The sequence below is a fragment of the Schistocerca piceifrons genome, chromosome X, assembly GCF_021461385.2.
Source record: "Schistocerca piceifrons isolate TAMUIC-IGC-003096 chromosome X, iqSchPice1.1, whole genome shotgun sequence".
NCBI classification, from domain to species: Eukaryota; Metazoa; Arthropoda; class Insecta; order Orthoptera; family Acrididae; genus Schistocerca; species Schistocerca piceifrons.
The window spans coordinates 944,343,652-944,363,835 of NC_060149.1; positions in this window are offsets into that span (position 1 = coordinate 944,343,652).

Sequence of the window (20,184 nt, forward strand, 5' to 3'; positions counted from 1 at the left end):
GACTCACAGGAGAGGTTCAAATCATAGAAAGTCAGAATATCAGTCCTCTTATACTTAAGTCGGCATTGTGCTTTCTGTACTAAATTCGGATGCAATTTCTGTGTCTCATCGTCAATAAGAAGGTCCAAGGTATACAGTAAACCTGAAGTGAAGCATCGGAATCTAAAACTGGACTCACAGGAGAGGTTCAAATCATAAAAAAGGAAAGTGTCCGTCCTCTTGTACCTAAGTCAGCTTTGTGCCTTTTGTATTAAATTCGGATGCAATTTCTGTGTTTCATCGTCAATAAGAAGGTCCAAGGGATACAGTAAACCTGAAGTGAACAATCGGAATCTAAAACTGGACTCACAGGAGAGGTCCAAATCACAGAAAGTGAGAGTGTCAGTCCTCTTGTACTTAAGTCCTTATTGTCCCTGTTGCATTTTATTCGAACGCAATTTCTGTGTTTCATCGTCAATTAGAAAGTCCAAGGGATGCAGCAAACCTGAAGAGACGCATCGGAAACTAAAACTGGACTCACAGGAGGGGTTCAAATCATAGATAGTTAGAGTGTCAGTCCCCTTGTACTTAAGTCGGCATTGTGCTTTTTGCATTTAATTCCAATGCAATTTCTGTGTTTCATCGTCAATAAGAAGTTGCAAGGCATACAGTAAACCTGAAGTGAAGCATCGGAATCTAAAACTGGACTGACACTTAAGGGTTCAAATCACAGAAAGTGAGAGTGTCAGTCCTCTTTTACTTAAGTCGGCATTGTGCTTTTTGTATTCAATTAGGATGCAATTTCTGTGTTTCATCGTCAATAAGAAGGTCCAAGGGATACAGTAAACCTGAAGTGAAGCATCGGAATCTAAAACTGGACTCACAGGAGAGTTTGAAATCATAGAAAGGGAGAGTGTCAGTCCTCTAGTACTTAAGTCGGCATTGTGCCTTTTGTATTAAATTCGGATACAATATCTATGTTTCATCGTCAATAAGAAGGTCCAAGGGATACAGTAAACCTGAAGTGAAGCATCGGAATCTAAAACTGGACTCACAGGAGAGGTTCAAATCATAGAATTGTAGAGTGCCAGTCCTCTTGTACTTAAGTCGGCATTGTGCCTATTGTATTAAGTTCGGATGCAATTTCTGTGCTACATCGTCAATAAGAAGTTGCAAGGTATGCAGTAAACCTGAAGTGAAGCATCGGAATCTAAAACTGGACTCGCAGGAGAGGTTCAAATCATAAAAAGGGAGAGTGTCAGTCCTTTTGTACTTAAGTTGGCATTGTGACTTTTGTATTAAAATCGGATGCAATTTCTGTGTTTCATCGTCAATAAGAAGGTCCAAGGGATACAGTAAACCTGAAGTGAAGCATCTGTATCTAAAACTGGACACACAGGAGAGGTTCAAATCATAGAAAGTTAGAGTGTAGTCCGCTAGTACTTATGTCGCAATGTGCCTTCTGTATTAAATTCCGATGCAATTTCTGTGTTTCATCGTCCATAAGAAGGTCTAAGGGATACAGTAAACCTGAAGTGATGCATCGGAATCTAAAACTAGACTCACAGGAGAGGTTCAAATCATAGAAAGTCAGAATATCAGTCCACTTATACTTAAGTCGGCATTGTGCTTTTTGTACTAAATTCGGATGCAATTTCTGTGTCTCATCGTCAATAAGAAGGTCCAAGGTATACAGTAAACCTGAAGTGAAGCATCGGAATCTAAAACTGAACTCACAGGAGAGGTTCAAATCATAAAAAAGGAAAGTGTCCGTCCTCTTGTACCTAAGTCGGCTTTGTGCCTTTTGTATTAAATTCGGATGCAATTTCTGTGTTTCATCGTCAATAAGAAGGTCCAAGGGATACAGTAAACCTGAAGTGAACAATCGGAATCTAAAACTGGACTCACAGGAGAGGTCCAAATCACAGAAAGTGAGAGTGTCAGTCCTCTTGTACTTAAGTCCTCATTGTCCCTGTTGCAATTTATTCGAATGCAATTTCTGTGTTTCATCGTCAATAAGAAGTTGCAAGGCATACAGTAAACCTGAAGTGAAGCATCGGAATCTCAAACTGGACTCACACTTAAGGGTTCAAATCACAGAAAGTGAGAGTGTCAGTCCTCTTTTACTTAAGTCGGCATTGTGCTTTTTGTATTCAATTAGGATGCAATTTCTGTGTTTCATCGTCAATAAGAAGGTCCAAGGGATACAGTAAACCTGAAGTGAAGCATCGGAATCTAAAACTGGACTGACAGGTGAGGTTCAAATCAGAGAAAGTGAGTGTGTCAGTCCTCTTGTACTTTTGTCGGCATTGTGCCTTTTGTATTAAATTGGGATGCAATTTCTGTGCTACATCGTCAATAAGAAGTTGAAAGGTATGCAGTAAACCTGAAGTGAAGCATCGGAATCTAAAACTGGACTCATAGGAGAGGTTCAAATCATAGAAAGAGAGAGTGTCAGGCCTCTTTTACTTAAGTCGGCATTGTGCCTTTTGTATTAAATTTGGATGCAATTTCTGTATTTCATCGTCAATAAGAAGGTACAAGGGATACAGTAAACCTGAAGTGAAGCATCTGAATCTAAAACTGGACACACCGGAGAGGTTCAAATCATAGAAAGTTAGAGTGTAGTCCGCTAGTAGTTATGTCGGCTTTGTGCCTTTTGTATTAAATTCCGATGCAATTTCTGTGTTTCATCGTCCATAAGAAGGTCAAAGGGATACAGTAAACCTGAAGTGAGGCATCGGAATCTGAAACTGGACTCACGGGAGAGGTTCAAATCATAGAAAGTCAGAGTGTCAGTCCTCTTATACTTAAGTCGGCATTGTGCCTTTTGTATTAAATTCGGATGCAATTTCTGTGTTTCATCGTCAATAAGAAAGTCCAAGGTATACAGTAAACCTGAAGTGAAGCATCGGAATCTAAAACTGGACTCACAGGAGAGGTTCTATTCATAGTAAAGGACAGTGTCCGTCCTCTTGTACCTAAGTCGGTTTTGTGTCTTTTGTATTAAATTCGGATGCAATATCTGTGTTTCATCGTCAATAAGAAGGTCCAAGGGATACAGTAAACCAGAAGTGAAGCATCGGAATCTAAAACAGGACTCACAGGAAGGGTTCAAATCATTGATAGTTAGAGTGTCAGTCCTCTTACACTTAAGTCGGCATTGTGCTTTTGAATTTAATTCCGATACAATTTCTGTGTTTCATCGTCAATAAGAAGGTGCAAGGTATACAGTAAACCAGAAGTGAAGCATCGGAATCTGAAACTGGACTCACAGGAGAGGTTCAAATCATAGAAAGTTAGAGTGTCAGTCCTCTTGTACTTATGTCGGCATTGTGCCTTTTGAATTTAATTCCAATGCAATTTCTGTGTTTCATCGTCAATAAGAAGGTGCAAGGTAGCCAGTAAACCTGAAGTGAAGCATCGGAATCTAAAACTGGAGTCACAGGAGAGGTTTAAATCATAGAGAGTTAGAGTGTCAGTCTTCTTGTACTTAAGTTGGCATTGTGCCTTTTGAATTTTTTTTCCCATGCAATTTCTATGTTTCACCGTCAATAAGAAAGTGCAAGGTATACAGTAAACCTGAAGTGAAGCATCGGAATCTAAAACTGGACTCACAGGAGAGGTTCAAATCATAGAAAGAGGGAGTGTCAGGTCTCTTTTACTTAAATCGGCATTGTGCCTTTTGTATTAATTTCGGATGCAATTTCTGAATTTCATCGTCAATAAGAAGGTCCAAGGGATACAGTAAACCTGAAGTGAAGCATCTGTATCTAAAACTGGACACACAGGGGAGGTTCAAATCATAGAAAGTTAGAGTGTAGTCCGCTAGTACTTATGTCGGCAATGTGCCTTCTGTATTAAATTCCGATGCAATTTCTGTGTTTCATCGTCCATAAGAAGGTCTAAGGGATACAGTAAACCTGAAGTGATGCATCGGAATCTAAAACTAGACTCACAGGAGAGGTTCAAATCATAGAAAGTCAGAATATCAGTCCTCTTATACTTAAGTCGGCATTGTGCTTTCTGTACTAAATTCGGATGCAATTTCTGTGTCTCATCGTCAATAAGAAGGTCCAAGGTATACAGTAAACCTGAAGTGAAGCATCGGAATCTAAAACAGGACTCACATGAGGGGTTCAAATCATTGATAGTTAGAGTGTCAGTCCTCTTATACTTAAGTCGGCATTGTGTCATTTGAATTTAATTACGATGCAATTTCTGTGTCTCATCGTCAATAAGAAGGTGGAAGGTATACGGTAAACCTGAAGTGACGCATCGGAATCTAAAACTGGTCTCACAGGAAGAGTTCAAATCATATATAGTGAGAGTGTCAGTCCTCTTTAACTTAAGTCGGCATTGTGCCTTTTGTATTAAATTCGGATGCAATTTCTGTGTTTCATCGTAAATAAGAAGGTCCAAGGGATACAGTAAACCTGAAGTGAAGCATCGGAATCTAAAACTGGACTCACAGGAGGAGTTCAAATCATAGATGGTTAGAGTGTCAGTCCTCTTATACTTAAGTCGGCATTGTGTCACTTTTATTTAATTCCGATGCAATTTCTTTGTTTCATCGTCAATAAGAAGGTGCAAGGTATACAGTAAACCTGAAGTGAAGTATCGCAATCTAAAACTGGACTCACAGGGGGGGTTCAAATCATAGATAGAGAGAGTGTAAGTCCTCTTATACTTAAGTCGGCATTGTGCCTTTTGTATTAAATGTGGATGCAATTTCTGTATTTCATCGTCAATAAGAAAGTCCAAGGGATACAGTAAACCTGAAGTGAAGCATCGGAATCTAAAACTGGACTCACAGGAGAGGTTCAAATCATAGAGAGTTAGAGCGTTAGAGTGTCAGTCCTCTTGTACTTAAGTCGGCATTGTGCTTTTGAACTTAATTCCGATACAATTTCTGTGTTTCATCGTCAATAAGAAGGTGCAAGGTATACAGTAAACCAGAAGTGAAGCATCGGAATCTGAATCTGGACTCACAGGAGAGGTTCAAATCATAGAAAGTTAGAGTGTCAGTCCTCTTGTACTTAAGTCGGCATTGTGCCTTTTAAATTTAATTCCGATGCAATTTTTGTGTTTCATCGTCAATAAGACGGTCCAAGGGATACAGTACACCTGAAGTGAAGCATCGAAATCTGAAACTGGACTCACAGGAGAGGTTCAAATCATAGAAAGGGAGAGGGTCAGTCCGCTTGTACTTAAGTCGGCATTGTGCCTTTTGTATTAAGTTCGGATGCAATTTCTGTGCTACATCGTCAATAAGATGTTGCAAGGTATGCAGTAAACCTGAAGTGAAGCATCGGAATCTAAAACTGGACTCACAGGAGAGGTTCCAATCATAAAAAGGGAGAGTGTCAGTCCATTAATACTTAAGTTGGCATTGTGACTTTTGTATTAAAATCGGATGCAATTTCTGTGTTTCATCGTCAATAAGAAGGTCCAAGGGATACAGTAAACCTGAAGTGAAGCATCGGAATCTAAAACTGGACTCACAGGAGAGGTTCAAATCATAGAAAGTGAGAGTGTCAGTCCTCTTGTACTTAAGTCGGCATTGTGCCTTTTGAATTAAATTCGGATGCAATTTCTGTGCTACATCGTCAATAAGAAGTTGAAAGGTATGTAGTAAACCTGAAGTGAAGCATCGGAATCTAAAACTGGACTCACAGGAGAGGTTCAAATCATAGAAAGTGAGAGTGTCAGTCCTCTTGTACTTAAGTCAGCATTGTGCCTTTTGTATTAATATCGGATGCAATTTCTGTGTTTCATCGTCAATAAGAAGGTGAAAGGTAGCCAGTAAACCTGAAGTGAAGCATTGGAATCTAAAACTGGACTCACAGGAGGGGTTCAAATCATAGATAATTAGGGTGTCAGTCCACTTGTACTTAAGTCGGCATTGTGCCTTTTGAAATTAATTCCGATGCAATTTCTGCATTTCATCGTCAATAAGAAGGTCCAAGGGATACAGTAAACCTGAAGTGAAGCATCGGAATCTAAAACTGGACTCACAGAAGAGGTTCAATTCATAGTAAAGGACAGTGACCGTCCTCTTGTACGTAAGTCGGCATTGTGCTTTTGAATTTAATTCCGATACAATTTCTGTGTTTCATCGTCAATAAGAAGGTGCAAGGTATACAGTAAACCAGAAGTGAAGCATCGGAATCTGAAACTAGACTCACAGGAGAGGTTCAAATCATAGGAAGTTAGAGTGTCAGTCCTCTTGTACTTAAGTCGGCATTGTGCTTTTTAAATTTAATTCCGATGCAATTTTTGTGATTCATCGTCAATAAGACGGTCCAAGGGATACAGTACGCCTGAAGTGAAGCATCGAAATCTAAAACTGGACTCACAGGAGAAGTTCAAATCATAGATAGTATGAGTGTCAGTCCTCTTGTACTTAAGTCGGCATTGTGCCTTTTGTATTAAATTCGGATGCAATTTCTGTGTTTCATCGTCAATAAGAAGGTCCAAGAGATACAGTAAACCTGAAGTGATGCATCGGAATCTTAAACTGGACTCACAGGAGTGGTTCAAATCATAGAAAGGGAGAGGGTCAGTCCTCTTGTACTTAAGTCGGCATTGTGCCTTTTGTATTAAATTCGGATGCAATATCTGTGCTACATCGTCATTAAGAAGTTGCAAGGTATGCAGTAAACCTGAAGTGAAGCATCGGAATCTAAAACTGGACTCACAGGAGAGGTTCAAATCATAGAAAGTGAGAGTGTCAGTCCTCTTGTACTTAAGTCGGCATTGTGCCTTTTGTATTAAATTCGGATGCAAATTCTGTGTTTCATCGTCAATTAGAAGATCCAAGGGATGCAGCAAACCTGAAGTGAAGCATCGGAATCTAAAACTGGACTCACGGGAGGGGTTCAAATCATAGATAGTTAGAGTGTCAGTCATCTTGTACTTAAGTCGGCATTGTGGCTTTTGAATTTAATTCCAATGCAATTTCTGTGTTTCATCGTCAATAAGAAGGTGCAAGGTAGCCAGTAAACCTGAAGTGAAGCATCGGAATCTAAAACTGGAGTCACAGGAGAGGTTTAAATCATAGAGAGTTAGAGTGTCTGTCTTCTTCTACTTAAGTCGGCATTGTGCCTTTTTAATTTAATTCCCATGCAGTTTCTATGTTTCACCGTCAATAAGGAAGTGCAAGGTATACGGTAAACCTGAATTGACGCATCGGAATCTAAAACTGGACTCACAGGAGAAGTTCAAATCATATATAGTGAGAGTGTCAGTCCTCTTTAACTTAAGTCGGCATTGTGCCTTTTGTATTAAATTCGGATGCAATTTCTGTGTTTCATCGTCAATAAGAAGGTCCAATGGATACAGTAAACCAGAAGTGAAGCATCGGAATCTAAAACAGGACTCACAGGAGGGGTTCAAATTATTGATAGTTAGAGTGTCAGTCCTCTTATACTTAAGTCGGCATTGAGTCATTTGAATTTAATTACGATGCAATCTCTGTGTCTCATCGTCAATAAGAATCTGCAAGGTATACGGTAAACCTGAAGTGACGCATCGGAATCTAAAACTGGACTCACAGGAGAAGTTCAAATCACATATAGTGAGAGTGTCAGTCCTCTTTAACTTAAGTCGGCATTGTGCCTTTTGTATTAAAGTCGGATGCAATTTCTGTGTTTCATCGTAAATAAGAAGGTCCAAGGGATACAGTAAACCTGAAGAGAAGCATCGGAATCTAAAACTGGACTCACAGGAGGAGTTCAAATCATAGATAGTTAGAGTGTCAGTCCTCTTGTACTTAAGTCGGCATTGTGTCTTTTGAATTTAATTCCGATGCGATTTTGTGTTTCATCATCAATAAGAAGGTGCAAGGTATTCAGTAAACCTAAGTGAAGCATCGGAATCTAAAATTGGACTCACAGGAGAGGTTCAAATCATAGAGAGTTAGAGTGTCAGTCCACTTGTACTTAAGTCGGCATTGTGCCTTTTCAATTTAATTCCGATGCAATTTCTGTGTTTCATCGTCAATAAGAAGGTGCAAGGTATACAGTAAACCTGAAGTGAAGCATCGGAATCTAAAACTGGATTCACAGGAGAGGTTCAAATCATAGAAAGAGAGAGTGTCAGTCCGCTTTTACTTAAGTCGGCATTGTGCCTTTTGTATCAAATTCGGATGCAATTTCTGTATTTCATCGTCCATAAGAAGGTCCAAGGGATACAGTAAACCTGGAATGAAGCATCGGAATCTAAAACTGGACTCACAGGACAGGTTCAAATCATAGAGAGTTAGAGTGTCAGTCCTCTTGTACTTAAGTCAGCATTGTGCATTTTGTATTAAATTCGGATGCAATTTCTGTGTTTCATCGTTAATAAGAAGGTCCAAGGGATACAGTAAACCTGAAGTGAAGCATCGGAATCTAAAACTGCACTCACAGGAGAGGTTCAAATCGTAGAAAGTGAGAGTGTCAGTCCTCATGTCCTTAAGTCGGCATTATGCCTTTTGTATTAAATTCGGATGCAATTTCTGTGTTTCATCGTCAATAAGAGGGGCCAAGGGATACAGTAAACCTGAAGTGAAGCATCGGAATCTAAAACTGGACTCACTGGAGAGGTTCAAATCATGGAAAGTTAGAGTGTCAGTCCTCTTGTACTTAAGTAGGCATTGTGCTTTTGTATTGAATTCGGATGCAATTTCTGTGTTTCGTCGTCAATAAGAAGGTTCAAGGGATACAGTAAACCTGAAGTGAAGCATCGGAATCTAAAACTGGACTCACAGGAGAGGTTCTAATCATAGAAAGAGAGAGTGTCAGTCCTCTTTTACTTAAGTCGGCATTGTGCCTTTTGTATTAAATTCGGATGCAATTTCTGTGTTTCATCATCAATAAGAAGGTGAAAGGTATACAGTAAACATGAAGTGAAGTAGCGGAATCTAAAACTGGACTCACAGGAGAGGTTCAAATCATAGAGAGTAAGAGTGTCAGTCCTATTGTACTTAAGTCGGCATTGAGAATTTTGTATTAAATTCGGATGGAATTTCTCTGTTTCATCGTCAATAAGAAGGTCCAAGGGATACAGTAAACCTGAAGTGAAGCATCGGAATCTAAAACGGGACTCACAGGAGAGGTTCAAATCGTAGAAAGTGAGAGTGTCGGTCCTCTTGCACTTAAGTCGGCAATGTGCCTTTTGTATTAAATTCGGATGCTATTTCTGTGTTTCATCGTCAATAAGAAGGTGCAAGGGATACAAAAACCTGAAGTGAAGCATCGGAATCTAAAACTGGACTCACAGGAGAGGTTCAAATCATAGAGAGTTAGAGTGTCAGTCCTCTTGTACTTAAGTCAGCATTGTGCATTTTGTATTAAATTCGGAAGCAATTTCTGTGTTTCATCGTTAATAAGAAGGTCCAAGGGATACAGTAAACCTGAAGTGAAGCATCGGAATCTAAAACTGGCCTCACAGGAGAGGTTTAAATCATAGAAAGAGAGAGTGTCGGTCCTCTTTTACTTAAGTCGGCATTGTGCCTTTTGTATTAAAGTCGGATGCAATTTCTTTGTTTCATCGTCAATAAGAAGGTGCAAGGTATACAGTAAACCTGAAGTGAAGCATCGGAATCTAAAACTGGACTCACAGGAGAAAGTTCAAATCATAGAAAGTGAGAGTGTCAGTCCTCTTGTACTTAAGTCGTCATTGTGTCTTTTGTATTAAATTCCGATGCAATTTCTGTGTTTCATCGTCAATAAGAAGGTGCAAGGTATACAGTAAACCTGAAGTGAAGCATCGGAATATCAAACTGGACTCACAGGAGAGGTTTAAAACTTAGAAAGTTAGAGTGTCAGTCCTCTTGTACTTAAGTCGGCATTGTGCCTTTTGATTTAAATCCGATGCAATTTCTGTGTTTCATCGTCAATAAGAAGGTGCAAGGTATACAGTAAACCTGAAGTGAAGCATCGGGATCAAAACTGGACTCACAGGAGAGGTTCAAATCATAGAAAGTTAGGAAGTCAGTCCTCTTGTACTTAAGTCGGCATTGTGACTTTTGTATTAAATTCCGATGCAATTGCTGTGTTTCATCATCAATAAGAAGGTGCAAGGTATTCAGTAAACCTAAAGTGAAGCATCAGAATCTAAAACTGGACTCACAGGAGAGGTTCAAATCATAGAGAGAGAGAGTGTCAGTCCTCTTTTACTTAAGTCGGCATTGTGCTTTTGTGTTAAATACCGATGCAATTTCTTTGTTTCATCGTCATAAAGAAGGTCCAAGGGATACAGAAACATGAAGTGAAGCATCGGAATCTAAAACTGGACTCACAGGAGAGGTTCAAATCATAGAAGGAGAGTGTGTCAGTCCTCTTTCACTTAAGTCAGCATTGTGCCTTTTGTATTAAATTCGGATGCAATTTCTGTGTTTCATCGTCAATAAGAAGGTCCAAGGGATACAGTAAACCAGAAGTGAAGCATCGGAATCTAAAACTGGACTCACAGGAGAGGTTCAAATCATAGACAGTTAGAGTGTCAGTCCTCTTGTACATAAGTCGGCATTGTGTCTTTTGAATTTAATTCCGATGCAATTTCTGTGTTTTATCATCAATAAGAAGGTGCAAGGTACTCAGTAAACCTGAAGAGAAGCATCGGAATCTAAATCTGGTCTCACAGGAGAGGTTCAAATCATAGAGAGCTAGAGTGTCAGTCCACTTGTTCTTAAGTCGGCATTGTGCCTTGTCAATTTAATTCCGATGCAATTTCTGTGTTTCATCGTCAATAAGAAGGTGCAAGGTATACAGTAAACCTGAAGTGAAGCTTCGGAATCTAAAACTGGACTCACAGAAGAGGTTCAAATCATAGAAAGAGAGAGTGTCAGTCCTCTTGTACTTAAGTCGGCATTGTGCCTCTTGTATTAAATTCCGGTGCAATTTCTGTGTTTCATCGTCAATAAGAAGGTGCATGGTATACAGTAAACCTGAAGTGAAACTTGGAATCTAAAACTGGACTCACACAAGAAGTTCAAATCATAGAAAGTGAGAGTGTCAGTCCACTTGTTCTTAAGTCGGCATTGTGCCTTGTCAATTTAATTCCGATGCAATTTCTGTGTTTCATCGTCAATAAGAAGGTGCAAGGTATACAGTAAACCTGAAGTGAAGCATCGGAATCTAAAACTGGACTCACAGGAGAGGTTCAAATCATAGAAAGGGAGAGTGTCAGGCCTCTTGTACTTAAGTCGGCATTGTGCCTTTTGTATTAAATTCGGATGCAATTTCTGTATTTCATCGTCAATAAGAAGGTAAAAGGGATACAGTAAACCTGAAGTGAAGCATCAGAATCTAAAACTGGACTCACAGGAGAATTTCAAATCATAGAAAGAGAGAGTGTCTGGCCTCTTTTACATAAGTCGGCATTGTGCCTTTTGTATTAAATTCGGATGCAATTTCTGTATTTCATCGTCAATAAGAAGATCCAAGGGATACAGCAAAGCTGAAGTAAAGCATCGGAATCTAAAACTGGACTCACAGGAGAGGTTCAAATCATAGAAAGAGAGAGGGTCAGTCCTCTTTTACTTAAGTCGGCATTGTGCCTTTTGTATTAAATTCGGATGCAATTTCTGTGTTTCATCGTCAATAAGAAGGTCCATGGGATACAGTAAACCTGAAGTGAAGCATCGGAATCTAAAACTGGACTCACAGGAGACGTTCAAGTCATAGAAAGGGAGAGTGTCAGTCCTCTTGTACTTAAGTCGGCATTCTGACTTTTGTATTAAATTCGGATGCAATTTCTGTGTTTAATCGTCAATAAGAAGGTGCAAGGTATACAGTAAACCTGAAGTGAACCATCGGAATCGAAAACTGGACTCACAGGAGAGGTTCAAATCATAGAAAGTAAAAGTGTCAGTCCTCTTGTACTTAAGTCGGCATTGTGAATTTTGTATTAAATTCGGATGGAATTTCTGTGTTTCATCGTCAATATAAAGGGCCAAGGGATACAGTAAACCTGAAATGAAGCATCGGAATCTAAAACTGGACTCACAGGAGAGGTTCAAATCATAGAAGGTTAGAGTGTCAGTCCTCTTGTACTTAATTTTGCATTGTGCCTTTTGAATTGAATTCCGATGCAATTTCTGTGTTTCATCGTCAATAAGAGGGGGCAAGGTATACAGTAAACCTGAAGTGAAGCATTGGAATCTAAAACTGGACTCACAGGAGAGGTTCAAATCACAGAAAGTGAGAGTGTCAGTCCTCTTTTACTTATGTCGGCATTGTGCCTTTTGTATTAAATTCGGTTGCAAATTCTGTATTTCATCGTCAATAAGAAGGTCCAAGGGATACAGTAAACCTGAAGTGAAGCATCGGAATCTAAAACTGGACTCACAGGAGAGGTTCAAATCATAGAAAGTGATAGTGTCAGTAAACTTGTACTTAAGTCGGCATTGTGCCTTTTGAATTTAATTCCAATGCAATTTCTGTGTTTCATCGTCAAAAGGAAGGTGCAAGATAGCCAGTAAACCTGAAGTGAAGCATCGGAATCTAAAACTGGACTCACAGGAGAGGTTCAAACCATAGAGAGTTAGAGTGTCAGTCCACTTGTACTTAAGTAGGCATTGTGCCCTTTGAATTTAATTCCGATGCAATTTCTATGTTTCATCGTCAATAAGAAGGTGCAAGGTATACAGTAAACCTGAAGTAAAGCATCGGAATCGAAAACTGGAATCACAGGAGAGGTTCAAATCATAGAGAGTTAGAGTCCAGTCCGCTAGTACTTATGTCGGCATTGTGCCTTTTGCATTTAATTCCGAGGCAATGTCTGTGTTTCATCGTCAATAGGATGTGCAAGGTGTACAGTACACTGAAGTGAAGCATCGGAATCTAAAACTGGACTCACAGGAGAGTTTCAAATCATAGAAAGGGAGAGTGTCAGTCCTCTAGTACTTAAGTCGGAATTGTACCTTTTGTATTAAATTCGGGTGCAATTTCTATGTTTCATCGTCAATAAGAAGGTCCAAGGGATACAGTAAACCTGATGTGAAGCATCGGAATCTAAAACTGGACCCACAGGAGAGGTTCAAATCATAGAAAGGTAGAGTGTCAGTCCTCTTGTACTTATGTCGGCATTGTGCCTTTTGTATTAAGGACGGATGCAATTTCTGTGCTACATCGTCAATATGAAGTTGCAAGGTATGCCGTAAACCTGAAGTGAAGCATCGGAATCTAAAACTGGACTCACAGGAGGGGTTCAAATCATCGAAATTTAGAGTGTCAGTCCTCTTGTACTTAAGGCAGCATTGTGCCTTTTGTATTAATTTCGGATGCAATTTCTGTGTTTCATCGTCAATTAGAAGGTCCACGGGATGCAGCAAACCTGAAGTGAAGCATCGGAATCTAAAACTGGACTCACAGGAGAGTTTCAAATCATAGAAAGGGAGAGTGTCAGTCCTCTAGTACTTAAGTCGGCATTGAGCCTTTTGTATTAAATTCGGATGCAATATCTATGTTTCATCGTCAATAAGAAGGTCCTAGGGATACAGTAAACCTGAAGTGAATCATCGGAATCTAAAACTGGACTCAAAGGAGAGGTTCAAATCATAGAAAGGTAGAGTGTCAGTCCTCTTGTACTTAAGTCGGCATTGTACCTATTGTATTAAGTTCGGATGCAATTTCTGTGCTACATCGTCAATAAGATGTTGCAAGGTATGCAGTAAACCTGAAGTGAAGCATCGGAATCTAAAACTGGACCCACAGGAGAGGTTCAAATCATAGAAAGTGAGAGTGGCAGTCCTCTTGTACTTACGTCAGCATTGTGCCTTTTGTATTAATATCGGATGCAATTTCTGTGTTTCATCGTCAATAAGAAGGTGCAAGGTAGCCAGTAAACCTGAACTGAAGCATCGGAATCTAAAACTGGACTCATAGGAGAGGTTGAAATCATAGAAAGAGAGAGTGTCAGGCCTCTTTTACTTAAGTCGGCATTGTGCCTTTTGTATTAAATTCGGATGCAATTTCTGTATTTCATCGTCAATAAGAAGGTACAAGGGATACAGTAAACCTGAAGAGAAGCATCTGAATCTAAAACTGGACACACCGGAGAGGTTCAAATCATAGAAAGTTAGAGTGTAGTCCGCTAGTAGTTATGTCGGCTTTGTGCCTTTTGTATTAAATTCCGATGCAATTTCTGTGTTTCATCGTCCATAAGAAGGTCAAAGGGATACAGTAAACCTGAAGTGATGCATCGGAATCTAGAAACTGGACTCACGGGAGAGGTTCAAATCATAGAAAGTCAGAGTGTCAGTCCTCTTATACTTAAGTCGGCATTGTGCCTTTTGTATTAAATTCGGATGCAATTTCTGTGTTTCATCGTCAATAAGAAAGTCCAAGGTATACAGTAAACCTGAAGTGAAGCATCGTAATCTGAAACTGGACTCACAGGAAAGGTTCAAATCATAGAAAGTTAGAGTGTCAGTCCTCTTGTACTTATGTCGGCATTGTGCCTTTTGAATTTAATTCCAATGCAATTTCTGTGTTTCATCGTCAATAAGAAGGTGCAAGGTAGCCAGTAAACCTGAAGTGAAGCATCGGAATCTAAAACTGGAGTCACAGGAGAGGTTTAAATCATAGAGAGTTCGAGTGTCAGTCTTCTTGTACTTATGTCGGCATTGTGCCTTTTGAATTTTTTTTCCCATGCAATTTCTATGTTTCACCGTCAATAAGAAAGTGCAAGGTATACAGTAAACCTGAAGTGAAGCATCGGAATCTAAAACTGTACTCACAGGAGAGGTTCAAATCATAGAAAGAGGGAGTGTCAGGTCTCTTTTACTTAAATCGGCATTGTGCCTTTTGTATTAAATTCGGATGCAATTTCTGTATTTCATCGTCAATAAGAAGGTCCAAGGGATACAGTAAACCTGAAGTGAAGCATCTGTATCTAAAACTGGACACACAGGAGAGGTTCAAATCATAGAAAGTTAGAGTGTAGTCCGCTAGTACTTATGTCGCAATGTGCCTTCTGTATTAAATTCCGATGCAATTTCTGTGTTTCATCGTCCATAAGAAGGTCTAAGGGATACAGTAAACCTGAAGTGATGCATCGGAATCTAAAACTAGACTCACAGGAGAGGTTCAAATCATAGAAAGTCAGAATATCAGTCCACTTATACTTAAGTCGGCATTGTGCTTTTTGTACTAAATTCGGATGCAATTTCTGTGTCTCATCGTCAATAAGAAGGTCCAAGGTATACAGTAAACCTGAAGTGAAGCATCGGAATCTAAAACTGAACTCACAGGAGAGGTTCAAATCATAAAAAAGGAAAGTGTCCGTCCTCTTGTACCTAAGTCGGCTTTGTGCCTTTTGTATTAAATTCGGATGCAATTTCTGTGTTTCATCGTCAATAAGAAGGTCCAAGGGATACAGTAAACCTGAAGTGAACAATCGGAATCTAAAACTGGACTCACAGGAGAGGTCCAAATCACAGAAAGTGAGAGTGTCAGTCCTCTTGTACTTAAGTCCTCATTGTCCCTGTTGCATTTTATTCGAATGCAATTTCTGTGTTTCATCGTCAATTAGAAAGTCCAAGGGATGCAGCAAACCTGAAGAGACGCATCGGAAACTATAACTGGACTCACAGGAGGGGTTCAAATCATAGATAGTTAGAGTGTCAGTCCCCTTGTACTTAAGTCGGCATTGTGCCTTTTGCATTTAATTCCAATGCAATTTCTGTGTTTCATCGTCAATAAGAAGTTGCAAGGCATACAGTAAACCTGAAGTGAAGCATCGGAATCTAAAACTGGACTCACACTTAAGGGTTCAAATCACAGAAAGCGAGAGTGTCAGTCCTCTTTTACTTAAGTCGGCATTGTGCTTTTTGTATTCAATTAGGATGCAATTTCTGTGTTTCATCGTCAATAAGAAGGTCCAAGGGATACAGTAAACCTGAAGTGAAGCATCGGAATCTAAAACTGGACTCACAGGAGAGTTTGAAATCATAGAAAGGGAGAGTGTCAGTCCTCCAGTACTTAAGTCGGCATTGTGCCTTTTGTATTAAATTCGGATACATTATCTATGTTTCATCGTCAATAAGAAGGTCCAAGGGATACAGTAAACCTGAAGTGAAGCATCGGAATCTAAAACTGGACTCACAGGAGAGGTTCAAATCATAGAATTGTAGAGTGCCAGTCCTCTTGTACTTAAGTCGGCATTGTGCCTATTGTATTAAGTTCGGATGCAATTTCTGTGCTACATCGTCAATAAGAAGTTGCAAGGTATGCAGTAAACCTGCAGTGAAGCATCGGAATCTAAAACTGGACTCGCAGGAGAGGTTCAAATCATAAAAAGGGAGAGTGTCAGTCCTTTTGTACTTAAGTTGGCATTGTGACTTTTGTATCAAAATCGGATGCAATTTCTGTGTCTCATCGTCAATAAGAAGGTCCAAGGGATACAGTAAACCTGAAGTGAAGCATCGGAATCTAAAACTGGACTGACAGGTGAGGTTCAAATCATAGAAAGTGAGTGTGTCAGTCCTCTTGTCTTTTGTCGGCATTGTGCCTTTTGTATTAAATTGGGATGCAATTTCTGTGCTACATCGTCAATAAGAAGTTGAAAGGTATGCAGTAAACCTGAAGTGAAGCATCGGAATCTAAAACTGGACTCACAGGAGAGGTTCAAATCATAGAAAGTGAGAGTGTCAGTCCTCTTGTACTTAAGTCAGCATTGTGCCTTTTGTATTAATATCGGATGCAATTTCTGTGTTTCATCGTCAATAAGAAGGTGCAAGGTAGCCAGTAAACCTGAAGTGAAGCATCGGAATCTAAAACTGGACTCATAGGAGAGGTTCAAATCATAGAAAGAGAGAGTGTCAGGCCTCTTTTACTTAAGTCGGCATTGTGCCTTTTGTATTAAATTCGGATGCAATTTCTGTATTTCATCGTCAATAAGAAGGTACAAGGGATACAGTAAACCTGAAGTGAAGCATCTGAATCTAAAACTGGACACACCGGAGAGGTTCAAATCATAGAAAGTTAGAGTGTAGTCCGCTAGTAGTTATGTCGGCTTTGTGCCTTTTGTATTAAATTCCGATGCAAATTCTGTGTTTCATCGTCCATAAGAAGGTCAAAGGGATACAGTAAACCTGAAGTGATGCATCGGAATCTGAAACTGGACTCACGGGAGAGGTTCAAATCATAGAAAGTCAGAGTGTCAGTCCTCTTATACTTAAGTCGGCATTGTGCCTTTTGTATTAAATTCGGATGCAATTTCTGTGTTTCATCGTCAATAAGAAAGTCCAAGGTATACAGTAAACCTGAAGTGAAGCATCGGAATCTAAAACTGGACTCACAGGAGAGGTTCTATTCATAGTAAAGGACAGTGTCCGTCCTCTTGTACCTAAGTCGGTTTTGTGTCTTTTGTATTAAATTCGGATGCAATATCTGTGTTTCATCGTCAATAAGAAGGTCCAAGGGATACAGTAAACCAGAGGTGAAGCATCGGAATCTAAAACAGGACTCACAGGAAGGGTTCAAATCATTGATAGTTAGAGTGTCAGTCCTCTTACACTTAAGTCGGCATTGTGCTTTTGAATTTAATTCCGATACAATTTCTGTGTTTCATCGTCAATAAGAAGGTGCAAGGTATACAGTAAACCAGAAGTGAAGCATCGGAATCTGAAACTGGACTCACAGGAGAGGTTCAAATCATAGAAAGTTAGAGTGTCAGTCCTCTTGTACTTATGTCGGCATTGTGCCTTTTGAATTTAATTCCAATGCAATTTCTGTGTTTCATCGTCAATAAGAAGGTGCAAGGTAGCCAGTAAACCTGAAGTGAAGCATCGGAATCTAAAACTGGAGTCACAGGAGAGGTTTAAATCATAGAGAGTTAGAGTGTCAGTCTTCTTGTACTTAAGTTGGCATTGTGCCTTTTGAATTTTTTTTCCCATGCAATTTCTATGTTTCACCGTCAATAAGAAAGTGCAAGGTATACAGTAAACCTGAAGTGAAGCATCGGAATCTAAAACTGGACTCACAGGAGAGGTTCAAATCATAGAAAGAGGGAGTGTCAGGTCTCTTTTACTTAAATCGGCATTGTGCCTTTTGTATTAAATTCGGATGCAATTTCTGTATTTCATCGTCAATAAGAAGGTCCAAGGGATACAGTAAACCTGAAGTGAAGCATCTGTATCTAAAACTGGACACACAGGGGAGGTTCAAATCATAGAAAGTTAGAGTGTAGTCCGCTAGTACTTATGTCGGCAATGTGCCTTCTGTATTAAATTCCGATGCAATTTCTGTGTTTCATCGTCCATAAGAAGGTCTAAGGGATACAGTAAACCTGAAGTGATGCATCGGAATCTAAAACTAGACTCACAGGAGAGGTTCAAATCATAGAAAGTCAGAATATCAGTCCTCTTATACTTAAGTCGGCATTGTGCTTTCTGTACTAAATTCGGATGCAATTTCTGTGTCTCATCGTCAATAAGAAGGTCCAAGGTATACAGTAAACCTGAAGTGAAGCATCGGAATCTAAAACTGGACTCACAGGAGAGGTTCAAATCATAAAAAAGGAAAGTGTCCGTCCTCTTGTACCTAAGTCGGCTTTGTGCCTTTTGTATTAAATTCGGATGCAATTTCTGTGTTTCATCGTCAATAAGAAGGTCCAAGGGATACAGTAAACCTGAAGTGAACAATCGGAATCTAAAACTGGACTCACAGGAGAGGTCCAAATCACAGAAAGTGAGAGTGTCAGTCCTCTTGTACTTAAGTCCTCATTGTCCCTGTTGCATTTTATTCGAACGCAATTTCTGTGTTTCATCGTCAATTAGAAAGTCCAAGGGATGCAGCAAACCTGAAGAGACGCATCGGAAACTAAAACTGGACTCACAGGAGGGGTTCAAATCATAGATAGTTAGAGTGTCAGTCCCCTTGTACTTAAGTCGGCATTGTGCTTTTTGCATTTAATTCCAATGCAATTTCTGTGTTTCATCGTCAATAAGAAGTTGCAACGCATACAGTAAACCTGATGTGAAGCATCGGAATCTAAAACTGGACTCACACTTAAGGGTTCAAATCACAGAAAGTGAGAGTGTCAGTCCTCTTTTACTTAAGTCGGCATTGTGCTTTTTGTATTCAATTAGGATGCAATTTCTGTGTTTCATCGTCAATAAGAAGGTCCAAGGGATACAGTAAACCTGAAGTGAAGCATCGGAATCTAAAACTGGACTCACAGGAGAGTTTGAAATCATAGAAAGGGAGAGTGTCAGTCCTCTAGTACTTAAGTCGGCATTGTGCCTTTTGTATTAAATTCGGATACAATATCTATGTTTCATCGTCAATAAGAAGGTCCAAGGGATACAGTAAACCTGAAGTGAAGCATCGGAATCTAAAACTGGACTCACAGGAGAGGTTCAAATCATAGAATTGTAGAGTGCCAGTCCTCTTGTATTTAAGTCGGCATTGTGCCTATTGTATTAAGTTCGGATGCAATTTCTGTGCTACATCGTCAATAAGAAGTTGCAAGGTATGCAGTAAACCTGAAGTGAAGCATCGGAATCTAAAACTGGACTCGCAGGAGAGGTTCAAATCATAAAAAGGGAGAGTGTCAGTCCTTTTGTACTTAAGTTGGCATTGTGACTTTTGTATTAAAATCGGATGCAATTTCTGTGTTTCATCGTCAATAAGAAGGTCCAAGGGATACAGTAAACCTGAAGTGAAGCATCTGTATCTAAAACTGGACACACAGGAGAGGTTCAAATCATAGAAAGTTAGAGTGTAGTCCGCTAGTACTTATGTCGCAATGTGCCTTCTGTATTAAATTCCGATGCAATTTCTGTGTTTCATCGTCCATAAGAAGGTCTAAGGGATACAGTAAACCTGAAGTGATGCATCGGAATCTAAAACTAGACTCACAGGAGAGGTTCAAATCATAGAAAGTCAGAATATCAGTCCACTTATACTTAAGTCGGCATTGTGCTTTTTGTACTAAATTCGGATGCAATTTCTGTGTCTCATCGTCAATAAGAAGGTCCAAGGTATACAGTAAACCTGAAGTGAAGCATCGGAATCTAAAACTGAACTCACAGGAGAGGTTCAAATCATAAAAAAAGAAAGTGTCTGTCCTCTTGTACCTAAGTCGGCTTTGTGCCTTTTGTATTAAATTCGGATGCAATTTCTGTGTTTCATCGTCAATAAGAAGGTCCAAGGGATACAGTAAACCTGAAGTGAACAATCGGAATCTAAAACTGGACTCACAGGAGAGGTC